Source organism: Acomys minous, assembly GCF_964271855.1.
Source record: "Acomys minous genome assembly, chromosome: 19".
Lineage (NCBI taxonomy): Eukaryota > Metazoa > Chordata > Mammalia > Rodentia > Muridae > Acomys > Acomys minous.
Genome location: NC_140499.1, coordinates 36,125,521 through 36,132,609, shown reverse-complemented (window position 1 = coordinate 36,132,609; position 7,089 = coordinate 36,125,521). Strand labels below are relative to the sequence as shown.

At 38.3% G+C, this 7,089-nt stretch overlaps 1 pseudogene across 1 annotated transcript; it reads left to right on the top strand.

The window, feature by feature from the left end:
• Positions 1–1,047: 1,047 nt before the first annotated feature.
• LOC311590305 (small ribosomal subunit protein eS7-like) lies at positions 1,048–1,734 on the top strand (annotated as a pseudogene). The gene has a single exon. The product of its transcript is annotated as a small ribosomal subunit protein eS7-like (transcript).
• The last annotated feature ends 5,355 nt before the right edge of the window (positions 1,735–7,089 follow it).

The following is a 7,089-nucleotide window of genomic DNA, read 5'->3' as shown; positions in this document are numbered from 1 at the left end:
ACAAAAAATATATTGTATTAAAATAAGTTGCATTAAAAAATTAAAACAAGAGCTGTGTGACACTCAGATGGCCCTACCTTATTCAAATTATGCATAGAAGACTTGAAGAGAAATATGCCTTCTCATTTAGTGGCAAAGGCATGTACAATATTTTTATCAGTTCTTTGAAATTTTTAATAAGAAGGCCACATATTCAAAGTATGTAATAAATTCTCTCCAGCTCTCTACCATGGCATCATGTAAACACTACTGTGCACATAACCCTGAATTTTCATCATAGGTTAGGGTTACCCAGATAAGCATGAATCCACCAAATGTTAAACCACTTAACTTTAAGATTAGAATTAGAAAATGAACTTTTGGTAGTCCTACTTAGTCCAGTTAGCCCAGGGTAGATGTGCCAGGAAGTGAAACTATAGGTTTGACCATACATACCTCTGTCTAAGTATACTTCATGAGCTTTAGGAAAATACAACATTCTATTACTTGGTAGTTAAGATTCTGAATTGTGGACAATACAGAGTTTAGGCTTGTGTTCCACTTCTGCCCTTCGGCTAGGTGTCTTTTAACCTTTTACTTATTGGACTCATCCCAATAACGGGGGCAAAGGGGGAGTCACAGATGCCAGTGTCAAGGCAGTCATTTGTAGTGATCCTTTCCAGCTCTGGGGAAGGTCAATGGGGAAAAGAGTGAAAACTGGATTTACAGATTACTTGTGAGTCTCAATTTTTTCTTTTGTTAATTTTCCATGGACAGTGCAGAAGTGATATCACATTCAAATGTCACCATTTATAAGTTTGACATGTGTTATGAAGTAAGTCATGAGCCTTTTTTGATGTTCATGTTATATTATATTCACAGCCGTAACAAATTTGGTCCTAATATTCCCTGTTTAGTTTTTACGTAACTGTATCTGCATTCTCTTCGTGTCGCAGATTACTCTCTCCATTACATGAGAATAGAGTTACAACTTAGTACCTTCAACAGCACAAAAATTTCCATTTCAATGTAATTTCTAAATTCCAGAGGAAGCAAGGATGGGATGACATGGATTGTGTTTGCTGTGCCCAGAGAAAACGTGTTGCCTTTAAAAACTGGTGGGCGCTCTTTCTCAGCTGGTACTCCGTAAGGACGACGCCATGTTCAGCCAAGATCGTGAAGTCCAATTGCAAGAAGCCGGACGAACTGGAGTCTGGCATCTCTCAGGTGCTGCTCCAGCTGGCAGATGAACTCAGATCTCAAGGCGCAGCTCCGGGAACTCAACCTCACTAAGGCCCAAGGACACTGCAGTTGGTGGTGATCGGAAAACTAGCATAACTTTTGTACCAGTTCCTCCGCTGAAATCTTTTCAGAAAATCCGAGTCAGGCTAGTCCGTGAATTGGAGAAAAAGTTCAGTGGGAAGCAACGTGGTTTTCATTGCTCAGAGGAGGGTTCTGCCCAAGTCAACCCGGAAAAGCCGCAGGAAAAATTAAGCAGAAGCATCCCAGAAGCCGCACCCTGACAGCAGAGCACGACACCATCCTTGAGTCTTCCCAAGTGGAATTCTGGGTAGGAGGATCCGTGTGAAACTGGACGACAGCCGGCTCATAAAGGTGCATTTAGACAAAGCACAGCAAAGCAACGTGGAGCACTAGGTGGAAACCTTTTCTGGTGTGTATAAGAGGCTCACAGGCAAGGATGTTAACTTTGAATTCCTAGAGTTTCAGTTGTAAAGAAAATGACTGAATAAAGTGTCATTCACAGTATTAAAAAAAAATCTGGTCGGGGAGGGCATCTTGGAGCAGTTGGGGGAAGGAAAAGAATATGCCTAAGACATATTGTATTAAAAATGCATAAAGATAAAATATAATATGATGAAAGTGTTTTGTATTAAAATACTTAAAAGAAACATGATGAGACCATTAATATAAGCTCTTAAGTATGTTGGAAAATACACATGTTCTTTCCATTTACAAAAAAAAAAAGAAAAGCTCCATTTGTGTTTATTTCATATAATGATATAAGCAGTCAAGCCGGAACCAAGAAAATGTTCATTCTTAGTTACATTCACTGACTAGATTCTCAACTGATTATTTCTGTCTCTCAAGAAGCTCAGTATTGAGTTACAAAAAGTACCCAGGCCTTCCCTGAAAGCTGCTAAAAAAACATGTGGAATATCTTATCCAAAAATGTGCTTTTAATTTTATGGCACTGGCTTAAAGAAAACACAATTGCTTGACAAACCCATACTGCTTCCTCTTTGCCAGCACATCATGGCAATGTGCTATAAAGATGAAGTTTAATTTGTTGCCGTCCATGAGCAAGACAGTAGGAAAGAAAGCTATGTTTGGGACAGGATCACAGGCAAAATATAAACTTTTAATAATTTCAATGTTATGTCTTGTGAATATAATCAAATACATTTAGAGTCAATTATTAAAGAAAGAAAAAGAAATAAAAATAATCACAACCTTGAATCGTTTACATTTATACTATTTGCTCAAAAAACCAACCCAGATTCTTCTTCCATAAACAATAAAACAATCACCACCAAATTTTGCTTTAGGAATTAAAATTCCCTTTATATCATTATTATGTAATTATCATTTAAATAAAAGTTTTAAAACATTCTAGTTCAAGGTATATTGAGTTTTTGCAAGCACACCGCGTCATCTGGCTTATTTTGGAAGATATTAATGAATCGTTATTTCTCCTTTCTTTTTTCTTTAATCCTAAATGCCACCATGCCTTTGTATTTTTTAAAAAACCAAACTGGCAAAAGTTACATGACCTAAACAATATTTTGAGCCTCTCTAGAAGATGCACTGGAGAACTTGAGTTGTGTATGTAGGAATTCAAAGCTACTTAATAAGGAAAGGATGTGCTCACTTTCTCACTTCATGTATGTTTATACAGCCATTACTTGAGCCAGAGACATAATACAATTTCTGCTTCTCTTCTTTACAGCACTCCCTTTGGTTGTATTGTAATTTGTACTAACAACAAATAATCCCCACAATTTTAGTGGCTTGAGAGGCAACGGGTACAAATTCTCAGTCCCAGTTTAAATATTTTATGTTCTATTAAGATTTAGGAGGGGGGTATGGGGAAGGAGAAAGGGAGGGAGGGACTGGGAGGAGAGGATGGATGGGGGCTAAGACCAAGAGCTAAAGTGAATAAACAAAATAATTAATAAAAAATGATTTACAAGACTATGTCGTATAACATGTGTGACAGACTGGTTACTATAATGGAGGAAATTACTATAAATACGCCATATGTGACATTTTTTAAACAAAAGCAGCTAATAGTCCAGTTCTTTAAAAACTGTTTAAAAATCTAATATAATAGAATGTTAAGTAGAGTCCCCGCGTGCTGTAGATTGAACCTCTAGAAGTGTTTTGCCTTATATTAGAACTTCATACCCTCTCATTGGCATCTCCTCTCCCCACTCCCTGGACCATTGTTTTCTTCTTTGTATTTGATCTTTTATATACAGGAAGTACCCCGTATATAAGCAAAACGGTGTGCTCTTTCTGTTATATTTTTGGCTGTGTCACTACAGTAATGTCCTTCAGATTCTTCAATGTTCGTGGCAAATGGCTGGATATCATTTTTCAAGAATGAGCAGTATTTCTTTCCTTCTTCTTCTTCTTCTTCTTCTTCTTCTTCTTCTTCTTCTTCTTCTTCTTCTTTTTCTTCTTTTGGTTTTTTTCCAAGAAAAGATTTCTCTGTGTAGCCCTTGCTGTCTTGGAATTCACACGTAAACCAGACTGGCTTCAAAGTCGGAGATCCCCCTGCCTCTGCCTCCCGAGGGCTGGGATGAAAGGTGTGCACCACCACTGACCAGCTGAGTAGTTCATTATATATGCAACATCTTCTCTATCATCTGTCAGCAAATCCATCACTTTCACGTCCCAGCTAATATAAACCACAGGAGGGCAACTACTTTACACACAAAGAACTGATTTAACGTCCACTTGTATATATCCTGAAGAAGGCTTGTTGAACTACTTTTAACTGAAGCCTCAATACTGTCTTGCTTTTTTTTTTGTCTTTGTGATTTTCCATCCTATTATAAGAAGCCAGAATCAAGCCAACTTATGAAAGAAAAAAATTAATTAGGCTAATAATTTCACAGTATTAAAGTCCATTATGGAGAAACCAAGGCATGGTGGCAGGCAGCTGGAGCAGTAGCTGAGAGCTAGCATCTCACAAGAAAGAGGCAGAGGGCACATTAAAATGCCACCAGTCTTCTGAAACCCTAAAACAAACCACAGGAACATACCATCCTCAATAAGCTGTGTAGCAATTTCTTTTGATGTGAAAGCCTTCTATCCTGGAGAGGGGAAAAAAACGTTAAGATAAAAGACATAAAATTAAAACAACAGCTTATTTTAGCACAGTATGTTTGCAAGTAGGTGAAACAACAGGATGATTTAGGGATAGGTGAAACACTCCATTCTGCAGGGCAGGTTGATTAAGACAGGAAGTAAACAACTCAAAATAGCTTCAGGAAGTTCTTGAAATAGATGTGATTCATTAAGCTCCTCCCAGATTCAATCACCAGCCTCATTCTCAACTAGCTCTATTGTAGAATACCCACAGCGATCTTCCTCGGCTGCCTCCCAACTCTTGTGCATCCCGCAGATCTTCCCTTGCTAGCCTTTAGCCAGCCCTGACCACTATATCCTGAAAACTATCCATCACCATAGATGGAGAAAATAAAATATTCCATGATAAACTCAAATTTAAACAATACGTGTCTACAACTCCAGCTCTACAAAATGTGCTAAAAGGGAAATATAACAACAGATACTAAGAAAACCCAGAAAATGATGAAGACATACTTTAAAAATCTGTTCCCTACCAAATTGAAAAGTCTAAAATAAATGGATACTTTTCTTGATAGTTAACTACTTACCCAAGCTAAATCAATATCAGCTAAGTAATTTAAATAGTGGAACTAGAAAAATATTCTTCCTCATTGAGGTTACCCAACCCAGAAAGATAATATGGTATGTATTCATTTATAAATGGATATTAGCCTTTAACTAAAGTGCAACCAAGCTACAATCCATAGATTCAGAGAAGTTGGGTAAAGAAGAGGTGTCTGGGGTGCACAGATCTTCGGGAGAGGGAAAAATAGAATAGATTCTATGGGCGGACTGGGATGGGTGAGGCACAGAGGGAGAGCCAAATCTACCTCATCTATTTCATCATAGATGGGGTAGAGAGTATGTCCAGGGCATATACCACTTCCACTTCCTGAGGAGCTATTGGCAGCAGACAGTTTCTGGGGTAGAGAAAGTTATTCTTTTGTAAGAGTATGGCCAGCACTGGTAGGATCTCTGTGGATGGCCCACACCTGTGTATGTATAGGCAGCACCAAATGGACTTAGTGGGTTATTACAAAAATAAAGTTGAAAGGACCCATATTGGAAAATATAGGGATAATGGGGAAAAAGGTTTAGATATGATTATATTTCACTGCATAACTGCATAGATCCTCAAAATGGAAAAAAAATAAATATATAAATACATTCATTCAAAGAGTCCATGAAATTGAAAGAAGACACAAACACTTGAATTGGTTTAAAGACAGGGTTTAACTCCTGATTGAAATCCAAGAAGGCACAATGACTGAAAGAAAAATAGTGAGGATAATTCAGTAAATAAAAATTGAATTCAATAAAGGGATAAAATATTAAAGAAAATCCAAACTGAGATAAAGGTAGAAATGAAAATTTCAATAATTCTGATTTTAAAGAACTTCAGTTGAACTATTACTTAGAGAATACAGTGATGAGCACAGAGGGGGAAAAAAAGTATCAGGGCTTGATGACAGGGTTGAGGACATGGGCCATTCAACCAGAAAAAAAAATTTAAAAGATTCCATAAGTAGGACATGAAGGAGGTCCAGGACACCATGACAAGATCAAATCTATCCATTATGGGCATAGAAAAATTCCAGGTCAAAAGCTGTCTGGGTTGCTGTGATGAAGCACCATGACCATAAGCCATAAGCAACTTAGCTGTACAAATTTCAGCTAAAGTTCTACAACACAATTCATCCCCGAGGGAGATCTGGGGAGAAGCCAGGAACCTTCAAGCAGGATTTGATACAGAGGCCGCAGAGGAATGCTGTTTACTGATTTCCCAACCTGGGTGGCTCCCAGGACCACCACCTCAGACACGGGGCCACAGGGGGCCACAAAAAAAAGAGCAATACTAGGAGAGTGGCTATATAAAGTAGAAATAAGACACACAAACAAATAAAACACACAAAAATCAAGCCTGGCATGGTAGTGTATATCTTTATTCCCATCAGAGGCAGAGAGGCAGAGAGAGGCAGAGGCAACTCTGTGAGTTCAAGGTCAGCCTGGTCTACATAAGGAGTTCCAGAACAACCAGGGCTACAAAGAGAGATCCCATCTAGAGAGAAAGAAGGAAAGAAAGAGAAGAAAGACTAAAAGAAAAGACAAACTAGAAAAATATCTATAAATGCACATCTTTCAATAGTATGGTGGTTTGAGTAAAAATGGCTCCCATAGGCCCATAGAGAGTGTCACTATTAGGAGGTGTGTTGGAGCAGGTGTGGCTCTGTTGGAGAAGTGTGTCACTGGGGGAGAGTGTGGGCTTTCAGGTTTCAGAAGCTCAATCCAGGCCTGCTGATTCACTGTGTCCTCCTGCTGCCTGCAGATCCAGATATAGAACTCTCAGCTATCTTTCCAGCCATGTCTGCCTGCCTGCAACCGGGTTTCCCTCCATGACCATAATGGATTAACTGTAACCTCTGAACTATGAGCGGGGCCAAATTAAATGGTTTCTTTCATAAGAGACTTGCGATGGTCATGGTGTCTCTTCATAGCAATAAAACCCTAACTAAGAAAAATGGTAGCCCTGAATATTAATGCTCACAATCCTCTTAATCAAAAGGCAATATAGCTAACTAGATCATAAAGTAGGATCCCCTTTTTAAATTTTTTTAGTTTTTATTTGCTTACTTTCTGTGAGAAAAATACCTAACTATGAATGACAGGCACTACCTTAGATCAAAAGGACAGAAAAACATGTTTCAAGCAAGTAGAATCAGGAAGCAAGCAGAT